General features: G+C 42.2%; 1 protein-coding gene and 1 pseudogene across 1 annotated transcript in view; one reads left to right on the top strand and one right to left on the bottom strand.

Annotated features, from left to right (window-relative positions):
- DAB1 (DAB adaptor protein 1) overlaps positions 1 to 12,332 on the top strand; it is a 1,332,660-nt gene that overhangs the window by 283,165 nt on the left and 1,037,163 nt on the right. The gene's annotated exons all lie outside the window — the stretch shown is intronic.
- LOC147375437 (small nucleolar RNA U3) lies at positions 9,031 to 9,165 on the bottom strand (annotated as a pseudogene).

Genomic DNA, 12,332 nt, shown 5'->3' with positions numbered 1-12,332 from the left:
AGGGAAGTCCCTGCCTTGACTTTAGATATAGCCCAGTTGGAATCCTGGGATTCTCAGCTCTGGTCTTTAAACGATAGACTTCTCCTTTCTGAACCTCATTTCTGTAACTAGGGAACCAATGTATATATGTGCTGTATGTTTAGTTACTCATTAGTGCCTGACTCTGTGCTGTCCCATGGACTGTAGCCGGCCAGGCTCCTCTGCCCACGGTATTTTCCAGGCAAGAATACTGGAGTGGGTTGCCATTTCCTGCTCCAGGATTTCTTCCCAATCTAGGGATGAAACCTGTGTCTCATTGCAGGTGGATTCTTTTTTATTTTTATTTTTTTCAGGTGGATTCTTTACCACTAGCACCACCTGGGAACCAATGTTGTTGTTCGGTTGCTAAGTCGTATCTGACTGTGACTCCATTCAACATTGTGGTGGAGTTGAATGGGATCAGGTCAATGCAATGAATCACGTAAAAGGTAAACCAAAATCTCCCCAAACAAATGTAACTGTTACTATTATAAAAAATAAAATCCATATATATCTGTGTGGCTGGATGGAATTGTCTGCTAGAAGGAGCTGGAGTTCCCATTATTTGAAGATCATCCTCTAAACCAACTTGTTTTAAATGGGTCCAGAGGGAAAAACCATGGCAAGGAGATGGAAGCTCCAGAAAGACAGATATTAGTTCCACTAACAAAATATTTTATAATAACCAGAGTCAGAGGTGATGTTAATAGTTCCTGCATGGGATCTGCAGGTAGAAAACTTGATATGGAACTTTAACTCTACCTCTCACAAGCTGAGTGGCTAGATAGATTGCTTTATACTCTGATCTTCAGTATCCTTATCTGTGAGGTAGAGATAATAATAGTAACCATCCCATGAAATTTTTGGTGAGTATTAAATAAGGTCATGCATGTAAAGCCCAGTGTCTAGCGTAGAGTAAATATTCAATAAATGGTAGTTAAGTGCAACATGAATAATAATGATAGGCATTTGGAAGTACTAAGCTCCAAATGTGGCTTTGGACTCAACCTCAGGATATGGCTTTGGAAGATGACATCCTGATGAAGTCACAAATAGAAACTTTCAGAATTTGGATGTGTCACCTCTGTGGACCCTATTCCACTCTGGAAAGGAAAATGACCCATCAAAGAACACGTGGTCCTCTGCCAGGGAGACTGCAGAAAAGGTAGGGTGGAAGGCAGACTAGGGATTTCCTTCCTGTCCCCCTCTTTCAATGTCCAGACTTCCTTGGGGAGTTGTCCCCCAATCAGAGTACAGCTTGATACATCCTATATGGGTCTCAGTGCCAAGCACGAGAGGTGCTACCCATAAATACATATGATTAACTGGTGTCAGTTTGACCAAGCTGGTTAATCCCTGAGCCTCAGTTTCCTCATCTATAAAAAGGGGTAACAACCCCTGCCTTAGAGCGTTGTTAGGGTACCACATGTATGTATAGGTTACGTTTGTAGATGGATGGGAGTTACATTTGTAGGTGGATGGGATTCCCCGAACCCCAACTGCCTCCCCAGCCCATGCAGTCTCTGGTCTGTGGCTTAACACCCTCTCTGACTGCCCTGAGCACCCTGGGTCACAGGCAGCATTTGAGTCTCTGAGCTGATGCAGCAGATGAGGAACACTGACCACATTCACCCAGTCTTTTGAAATTACTAATTTCCATTTTGTACACTTAGTAAGCATATATTGTGTTTCAGGCACAATGGTAGGTAGGAGAATATGGGGATAAGTATCCTGTATCCTCAGCCATCCTGTAAAGGAGTTCAACTAATAAACACAAAAACTATAATGCGAATGTTGTTATTTCCATATTACAGATGCAGAAACAGAGACTTAGAGAGATACAAAGATACTTAAGCAGAGTTCCAATCCAGTTTCTACTCTGCCTCCTCTAACTCTGCCCTGAAATCTGGAGTTTCCAAAACGCTTCTCCTGAACTATGTGCTCTCCAAGTTGGACAACTGCTTTGGGGAAGAAAAGAAAGAGAGGGAGGGAGAGAGTAGACAAAGAACAGAGAGATGCAATTTAACTGACTTACGGACACGTTTAAGCAACTGACCTTCATGCTTTTCACAAAACCTGTTGAGCTAATAGCATGTTGGGGTGCCCAAATTATTAACATCTAGTTGGAAAATGTATTTCTCAAATGCGAAGTAAAAGTACCTTGCCTCCAAACTCTAAGATCTCATTAAATGAGCTAATTCACCTACTGCTTAATTTGCTGGAAGCCCTATGAGTAATTAGGCTGCTGACATCTTCCAAAATTATATTCTTAATTGTTGCATTCTTTTGCATCACAATGAAGCTGCCCAGCTTTCCTCCTAGAGAGCCTTCCTCCTCTCCCTGCCAGAGCTCAGTGCTGGAACAGGAGTGAGTTTGCATTTAGCACACTACCATCCAGAACGTAATTAGTGGGAAATATTAATTAGAAACACAAGACCACCCTGGAGATCCAGCAGAATATTTGAAGCAATGGATTTAGTAGTTTTCATGTTTTTTTTTTCTTTCTTTCTTTTCTCACGCTGGTCCTGAGCCTTGAAATCCTGCAGCTATTATTTCACCAGGATGAGCTCCTATTTCTTGATATTGTTTGCAACAATTTATAAGTGTTTACTGGAGCGGTGCTGCCTGGCTTTGGCTGGTAACCCACAATACTATATTTCATTCTTGATATGTTGCATCCATTTGTCATGGTAAGTGTGTGTGTGTGTATTTTTATACTTTGGGAAAGAGCAGCATTTTCCTTACTGTTCATTACTAAATAACAGTATTCCGAGGAAAATGTCCACCAAGCCATTTCCCAGAGAACCACCACAAATACATTTTTTGTTTGCAGTAACTAGACTCCCTGATTGCTTTGAATGTACTTTAGTACTTTACTGGGGATGGCTTTGAGGTAATTATGAAAGAATAAAGAGGCTTATGCAAGGAGGATTTAGGAAGAGGATGCCTAGGAGACATTCTGTTTTTAAGTTTTTATATGAGCAAGCCTCCACTTGCTGAATAGTGACAGTGGTCGCCCTTCCACCTGGAATTATGAGGGCTGGGGTCCTCTGTGCTGGCTCTTATTTTGCTACGACAAGTTCTACTGTGCCCTCACTGCCTTGCTCTTTCATTGCCTGGTAACCTCTGTTATTCTTGCTGTCCAGGCAGCTGGAGGGCTATTTGGCATTCGTGTTTGAACTTTGGAAGGCAGTTCTGTGCCCAGGATGTGCTCTCTTCCTCTACTCTGTTCACTGAGCTCACTGGCTGCCTGGGATTCTCATTATTCAATGCCCAGAATATGTTGGCCAGATTTCTCCCCACTCCAACATCGTTCCCTGAATTTTTCAAAGTGGCTTTAAGAGATTGCTCCTGTGTTTGGGAAGGTCCCTTTTTGGTTGTTACTCCACCACAAGCTTTCTGCATGGGTTCAAACTCATCTTTGAAGTCCTCAAGCCTTCTCTTTTCATTTAATATGTTAAAGGTCCAGGCTGTTCTCAGTTACAAATTGTAGTTCAGTTCAATTCAGTCATTCAGTTGTGTCCGACTCTTTGCAACCCCATGAACTGCAGCATGCCAGGCCTCCCTGTCCATCACCTACTCCCGGAGTTCACCCAAACCCACATCCATCAAGGCAGTGATGCCATCCAACCATCTCATCCTTTGTCTTCCCCTTCTCCTCCTGCCCTCAATCTTTCCCAGTATCAGGGTCTTTTCAAATGAGTCAGGTCTTCACATCAGGTGGCCAAAGTATCGGAGTTTCATCTTCAGCATCAGTCCTTCCAGTGAATACCTAGGACTGATCTCCTTTAGGATGGACTGGTTGGGTCTCCTTGCAGTCCAAGGGACTCTCAAGAGTATTCTCCAACACCAAAGTTCAAAAGCATCGAGAAGGTATGAAATCTGACTCAGAAATCTGACGCAGACAGATTGAGTATTTGAAGACTTATCTCTCTGTCTGCATTCTGCTTTCCTAACAGAGAAAACCCAATGACCTAACAGAGTAAGAGAACGGGCAGGAGGCTTCAGGGCACAATGAAAGAACTGGGGTTTGGATTCAAACAGACTTGGCTGCAAACCAGCTTCACAATTTAAAAGGTCTTCAACCTCAGGTCCCTCTCCATCTCTGAGCTTCCATCTCCAAATCCTGGCAAAGCAGGGCCATAGTACCTACCTGAAGCCCAGCTGCAGAAATTAAGTGAGAAAATGTTGGTAAAAAGTGTGAAGACAATGCCTGGCAGACACAAGGCTTTCAAGAAAGGTTAACTCCCATCCCACACTCTACTCCATCCTCTTTGAGGGAGGAGATACCAGAATTAAAGTCATTAAAGAGTGGAATTTTGAGAAGAGTTTGGAAATGTAGGGATGGTTTACTGGGGCCTTGGATGGTGTAGTGGGATTCAGTTGGTGAGGTGAAGGGCCACGAAGGGCCACAACCTGGAGTCCACTGCTTGTTCTGGGGACAACGGGAGCAATGAATCCTCATAGCAGGGCAGTGGCCAGAGTTGGGGTTAGCATGGCAAGCTTAGGCAGGACCTCAAGAACCTTGAATATCAGTCCAAGAAATTTGAACTTGACTTGTAGGTAAATTGATTCCATCAAGATTTGCTCCCACTCATGATTTGAGGGGAGTTACTTGATCAGATTTATATTTTAAGAGAATCTCTGGGTAAAGGCAACAGGGAACAAGACTGGACAGAGAGTCAATAATTAGGTAAAGTCAAAATGATCTAGGCAAGATAGGAGAAAGTGGTGACTTTTAGTTCAGAAAATAGAGACACTGAAGCTGTAATAGTAGTACATATATTTTAGGGAGGGCCCAACAGAGGGATTAATCAATTTCTACACATAGGAGGGGGAAAGGGAAAATGTTTTGGAGAACTGACATGTTCTCAGATGAGTGAAATGAGACTCAGGTGGGTCATTCAACCTATCAACATTATGCAGATAGAAAGTGAAAGTGTTGCAGTTAACGTCAAGTATAGTCAGACCCTTGGGACTTCCAAATATGGCTCAGACAGTAAAGAATCTGCTTGTAATGCAGGAGATCCAGGTTTGATCCCTGCTTTAGGAAGATCCCCTGGAGAAGGAAATAGCAACCCACTCCAGTATTCTTGCCTAGAGAATTTCATGGACAGAGGATCCAGGTAGGCTACAGTCCATGGGATTGCAAAGAGTTGGACACAACTGAGCAATTAACACACACACATAGTCAGACCCTAAATCCCACTCTACTTCACTACCTGTCAAGGCATCCTAGAGGAAGTAGCCCTTCAGCTGAACCTTGAAGAAGACACAGTCTTTCTCCAGATAGACAATGATGGGTGAAGAGAATTCCAGGGAAAATGGCCTGAGCTAAGGCATTGCATGGTGAGAGTCTGTGGTCCCTTTAAGAATGTGCAAATCTGCCTTTAGAGAGATGTATGCACTGGACTTGGTACTCAGTTACTGAATGTTTAGTGTGTGCCTAGTATTATCCTCAGCACTCAACATTTACTGAATCTTTCAATCTTACCTGTAGTTTCTTTGTAGACACTTATCCTACTTTAGGATGCCCACTTTAGAGAGAATCAAGCTGAAAATACAAAGGCCTTAAGTGGATTACCCAGATTCCTAGAGCTAGTAAGAGACAGGGCCAGACTTTCACCTAAGAAGCCCTGGCTTGAGAGTTCTTAACCACTTTGCAACCTGGCCTTTTACTTACAGTGTGGAGGCTAGAAGCCATTCTTCCATGGCACCAAAGTGGAAGGAAACAGTGGAATCAATTTGTTTTCTCATCCCCCCAAAAGTTGTGGATGCCTTTGATGAAGACAGAGATCAACCAGGGTGACCTGGATAGCTTTCTATCTTTTATAATGAGTATGACAATAATAATGATCGATCCCATTCCTAGAACCATGCTGCTGACCAGGCACCATGTGGGATCCTCTCTCCCCTGTGCAAACCCCAAACAAAACGAACACTGACTGGCATATAGGATGCTGGTGTGGAAAGTCTGAAAGTCGAGTGTTAGTCGCTCAGTAGTGTCCGAATCTTTTATGACCCCAAGGACTGTAGCCTGCCAGGCTCTTCTGTCTATGGAATTTTCCAGGCAAGAATACTGGAGTGGGTTGCCATGCCCTTAACCAGGGGATCTTCCTCATCCAGGCCTCCCACATGGCAGGCAGATTCTTTACCATCTGAGCCATCAGGGAAGCCCAAAGCTGGTGTGGAAACAGAGGGAAAAAATGTGCATTGTTAACCATGCTAAACAATGTGGACCTCATCTTTAGGGCAGTGGGGAACACAGGAAGGCAGTGACTGATAAAATCCTGCAGAGAGTTGAAACTCCATCTCTGGTGATAATTTGGGAGAGGAAAGGGAAATTGATTAGGGAGTGTTAAGAGGTCAGAGGCAGCTCATGGTAATTCAGACTTCTCACCCTGGAAAAGGCCTGGACTAAAACAGTGGCAGTGGGAATGAAGAGAAGGAAATGAACTCAGAGTCAATAAGACTTAGTGTCAAGTTGCATGTGAAGAGTGAGGGAAAGAGGCTTTAGGGATGGCACCTGACTTTCTATCCTATTTCACTCAAATCCACAGACTACTTTCTTTCTTGCTTGAATGGAAAACTATCTTTCTATAAAGAAGTGTATCTCATGTTGGGGCCAGGAGCAATATGCTTGTTTTCTCTTTCCCAAGCAGAGAAAGCTAAAAGTGTCACTTAGTGATATGCACGAGTAATAAAATCCGGATTCCCTCCTCCGCCTTCCCGCTTAAGGAGAAAAATTATTTTGCTCATAACTTTGATGAGCTTGATGAATGTTTGGATATCATCCGAAGCACCAACCGCCCAGGCGCTGGGGAAGTTATTAATATTTTACTGGTGGCCTAGGTTGAGCAAAAACAATAAAAACAGGCCCAGTGTCATTGCGCGTTGGAAAAGCAGATGGCAGTCGGAAGCAAAGCTGCATCCGGCAGTTTGAAATTTCAAATTACATCAATTTGAAGCTTTGCTCATGCCTCAGGCAAGATTTCCCCTCGAAGGAGACAGGGAGAGGCGAACCCTTTATTCCTGTGCTCATTGGCAGTAGCTGCTGATTTTCTGCAATTTCTATGATGCTGTGACCTGAGAGATGAGAAGGAGATGGGTTACTTCTTGTTGCAAGTTCCAGAGTACGATCCAGGGGTTTGAAAAACAAGAGAAGTCCTTGGGTCCCTAGTATCTCATTAACCCAGACCCCATGGTTTGGAGCATATCATTTCAAGACTATAAGGACCTCTCTCTGGGGGCGCTTGGCGCTCTCTGATTTGATCTTGCCAAGAAATGGCCCCAACTTGCCCAGGTCAGGAATTAATAGTGACACAAATGAAGCAAAGAAATCCATGATGTTACCAGTGTGATGGTTCTCAGAGCTCTTATTGACTATCAGAGTAGATAAGAATGTAATGGTGATTGTCTTTGGAGTCCTTAAACTTGTCCACATTTTCAGTTCTGAAGACTGGCTAGCTTGGCTTCTGCTTCTCAGTGCCTTTATTTCTTTTTTCTGGAAACCAGCAGCATGAGTTCATGTAGATGAGTGGTTCTTAAGTTTGGCTGGTTAATCATCTCAGGAAATGGAAGGCAGCTTATATTAATACATTTATTAGAGATTTCAGTATCGTGAGTTTGGGATCTCATTCTCAGCTGTATTCTTAGGGGCCAGCACAGTTCTTGAGCCATGATAAGCAGTGACATTTACTTGTTGCAAAAACAAATAAAGTGAGTAGCATGCAGGTCCCTTTACAAACCATATATTCAATATATTCTTGCATATTTTGTTTCCATACAGCAAATACTCTTATCTTTTTCATTCCCTCCTCCCAACCTATATAACTTCTATCCTTTGGATATACACTTTAGATCATACAAAGTGTTATAGGAGATAATTCAAAAATTTATTAGAAATGATTGAGAAACCATATTAAAAGGGTTTAAAGTAGGAAAGTGACATAATCCCATTTGTTGTCATTGTTATTTTTCAGTTGCTAAGTCATGTCCGACTCTCTGGACCCCATGGACTGTGGCATGCCAGGCTTCCCTGTCCTTCACTGTCTCCTGGAATTTTCTCATTCATGTCCATTGAGTCAGTGATCTCCAAAATCCTTTTAAGGATTTTAAAGACCACTGTGGGTATTGTCAGAAACCACAGGGAGATAAGAAAGACAGCAGAGAGACTGGAGGCTAATTTAGTCGTCTGGGAAGCATGTGGCAGTGATTTGAGGTGGATGGTTGCAGGGAGGTGGAGAGAAGTGAATGGATTGGGATGTTTTGCAGGTAGATCTTGCAAGACTTGTTCGTAGACTAAGCAGGTTTGAGGGGGAAAGAGAGATTGAGTATAACACCTGGATTTTGCTCCGGGAGTTGCTGATGGACAAGGAAGCCTGGCATGCTGCAGTCCATGGGGTCACAAAGAGTTGGGCATGACTGAGCAACTGAACTGAACTGAACTGAGGTGAATGGTGGAACAGTGACGCGATTGTCTAGGGAATTTATAAGAGGGGCCGTTTCAGGGAGACGTGTTTATTGTATATAAGGGCTTTGTGCACTTAAAGGTGATGTACATGTGTAGAATTTGTATTGAGGAGAGGTATATTGTATTGTATATTGTATTAGTTTTCTGTAGCTGCTGTAACAAATTGCAACAAGTTTTTAGGCTTTAAAACCACAAAAATATATTCTCTCAACAGTTTTCAAGGCCATAAGTCTGAAATCAGTTTCACTGGGTGGGAATCAAGGTGTTGGCTGGTCTGCAGTCTGCTGGAGGCTTAGGGGTGTGCTCCTTGCCTCTTACAGCTTCTAGCAGTTGTTCGCATTCCTTGGCTTGTGGCTGCATCATTCCAGTTTTCAAGGCCAGCACCTTCCCTCTGCTCTGTCTTTATATCATGTTGGGGTGTGTGTGTGTGTGAAGTCTCCCTCTTCTTCCATTTTATTGGGATTTATGTCATTGCATTTAAGGTCCACATAGATAATCCAAAATAATCTTCCTATCTCAAAATCTTTAACTTAATCACATCTGCAGAGACCCTTTTCCCAAATTAAAAAAAAAAAATTTTACAGATTCCAGGAATTAGAGCCTGTGTACTTTGGGGTTCATATCATACAGAGAAGAGTACAAACTATAGAAATGATTCCTGAAAGTATAGTCTTCAGAGAAGAGTACAGATTATAGATCCATGGTGTGTGTGTGTATATAGGTCACATGTGCACATGCTGTCTAGGACTGTATGTGAAGGCCTGGCCCTCTGTGTATGGTATATACCTCTTCTTTCCTATGTCCCTGCATCAGGAGACGCTGGCAGTCACATGGTTACTGTTAAGAAAGTGTTTATAAACATCATGGATCTTTCTTGCTTTCCCTACAAATCCAGGTTACTGTTATATCCTCAGGCTATCCCAAGAGGACGCCTTCTATTTTGACTATATAACTGGTTATGCTTACTTATAACTTTTGGGTATCTAATTTGACTTTGAAAATGAATTTGTTTCCCAACATCTAAGCTTAGAATCCCCCTCTTTAAAGTAAAGAAAATAATGTGCTGCCCCCTGCTACCATAAGAAGAGTTATATGTGCTTAGTGTCCATTGATCAAGAACTATACACTAACAAGAAGTTAATATGAATTTGCTTACACTCTAAAATATATGTATACTGTATTAATTAATCCCAATGTCATCTACCTACATTTTAAAATGCTACTATCTGGATGTACATGGCATTTACAGGTGATAAGTGATGCTTATGACATATTATAGTGGAAATGAGATACACAAATTATTGTCCCACAGATCCAATTTGGCCAGCAGATGTGTTTGGATTGACTAGCAGATTATTATTTGGAGAAGGCAATGGCACCCCACTCCAGTACTCTTGCCTGGAAAATCCCATGGATGGAGGAGCCTGATGGGCTGCAGTCCATGGGGTCACAAAGCGTCAGACACGACTGAGGGACTTCACTTCACTTTTCACTTTCATGCATTGGAGAAGGAAATGGCAACCCACTCCAGTGTTCTTGCCTGGAAAATCCTCGGGACGGGGAAGCCTGGTGGGCTGCTGTCTATGGGGTCTCACAGAGTCGGACACGACTGGAGCAACTTAGCAGTAGCAGCAGCGGCAGCAGCAGCAGGTTATTATTATTGTGTAATGACAGCATAATGCCTTTGGTGGGACAAGCAGTCTCCTATGGATTCTGGTCCCACCATTCACAATTTTACTAAACCTACCAGTTCCATCCCTTTATAACCCACATGGCCCTTGAAGATATTTGATTTGTGATCCCAGGTATAAAAATGATATACACCTTTGACAGAATGCAACTATCTACAGTTGGTACTATTTAATATCTCTGACTTCATTTCAGCTTCATAACCCCCCACCCCTAACTACCACCCTTTCATAGATATGGATAGCATCATTTCCTAAGATGATTTAATTGAGACTCAACAGTTTTAACTCCTTGCCCAGTGGCACCCAGATCATAACTAGAATTGCTAGGGCTGGAATCTTGGCCTCTTGACTCCTAGAAAGATGTTCTCTTTTCCTCATGCTATACTGTCTTCTTTGTAATTTGCCTGAACTCTGGACAAACCAGCTGTTCCTGCGAGTGGATAGCCATCAAAATCAAATCTGAGCAAATAGTGGTAAACAGCTGACCTTCAAAAAAGCTAGGGAGGAAATCTGTTCAACTTCTGTTCAAGATACTTGTAAGTGGAGATAAGTAATGTACAAGGAAACAGATAGGGAGTTGGTAAACAGTAGAAAAATTCTATCCACGCCATGAGTTAATCAGAGATTGCTGAAGGCAGAGAGCAAAGAATAGTATAAAAAAATACACTTGAAGAAGCCAGAAGATCTAAGCCTTTGCTTGCTTGTATCTAGACAGAGTCACCTCTCACAGTATCTGTTCAGTTTAGTTTTTCATCTTTAAACAGGGATGATCATATAATACCCACTTCTTTGGGTTGCCATCATGAAGATCAAACAGAATCATGGAGGCAGAAATGTTCTGAAATCATACAGTGAATAATAACTCTACGGTCTGAAGCCCAGGAGGCTTTCAGATAACTTTTTTTTTCCTCCATGGGGAATTAATTTTCAATATATGTAGTCACTGAAGATTTTCTTGTTGCTCATAGAAAATTGTGGGTTTCTTGGAAGGCCTTGGATGTCTATGACAGACCTCAAGGACACCGATGATTTGAAAATTGCATAGTGAGTTTCCCTAAAGACCATTGGGCCAGACATCTAATATATCCAAATTCCTGATGGATAAAGAATTGTAAATGTTTACTTTAGGCAGTTAGGTTCTGGGAGATTTGATGTGAAACTGAATGACTGTCTTAGTCCATTCAAGCTGCCACAACAGACTACCACAGAATGGGTGGCCTAAACAACAAACCTTTATGTATCATAGTTTTGGAGGCTGAGCAGTTCAAGATCAAGGCACTGGCAGATTCAGTGTCTGGTGAAGGGCCACTTCCTGGTTCATAGATGGTTCATTGCACTATGTCCTCAGCGTGTCTGAAGGGCTGATGGATCTCTCTGCATGAGATCTCTGCCGTCATGACCTAGTTACTTCCCAAAAGCCCCACCTCCTAATACCAATCACTATGGGAATGATGCTTCAACATATGGGGACACAAATGTTCAGTCTATAGCAGTGAGTATGTGCTCTGGATTTGAAAGGATTGTATTTCTTGTTCATCCTGAGGAAGCTCCAGTATCTTCTGGGTAGTCTATTGGTTTTAGCTGAAATGCTTTCCAAAGTTAACAGGTATCCAGCAAGACCATGTTCCTGACGTGCATGGATATCCTTTTTTCATGCTCTGGTTTCTAGATTTGATTGTGGCTTCAGGATATCTCAGTAAGGAGCCTTGGAAAAATCGGTGAAAATCATAGTGGAATTTTCTGTGTGTTGCATGGGTTTATGGGTAATCTGACTGGTTAAGCTGAGCCTCTGAAAGAGAAGAACATGGGTGGCTGTGATAATGTCTGCCCATGATTTTTTTGACTATTTTTTAAGCAAAACTCTCTCACCTCTACTTGGGAATCTATTTTTCTTAGCAATCAGGATTTATTGTCTATAATCACAAAGCACAAACCTGATCTAACATGAAACTTAGTAAATTCCCATTTTTCCAGGATACAACCAGGCAGAAAGGCAGCTTAGTGCTCCATGATTATTGTTGGTTTGATTGCAAAAAATTAAAAGAGACAACATATTTTTATGTACCTTGCAATCTTGTATGTTAAGCAGTTCTAACCCATCTTAGACTGAGGGCTCCTTTTAACATCAAGAAAAAATGTGATACATACAA

This window comes from Bos grunniens, chromosome 3 (genome assembly GCF_055505025.1).
Source record: "Bos grunniens cultivar Pamir isolate PY7600 chromosome 3, Bosgru_T2T1.0, whole genome shotgun sequence".
In the NCBI taxonomy this organism is placed as follows: Eukaryota; Metazoa; Chordata; class Mammalia; order Artiodactyla; family Bovidae; genus Bos; species Bos grunniens.
This window is presented reverse-complemented; position numbering and strand designations above follow the sequence as displayed.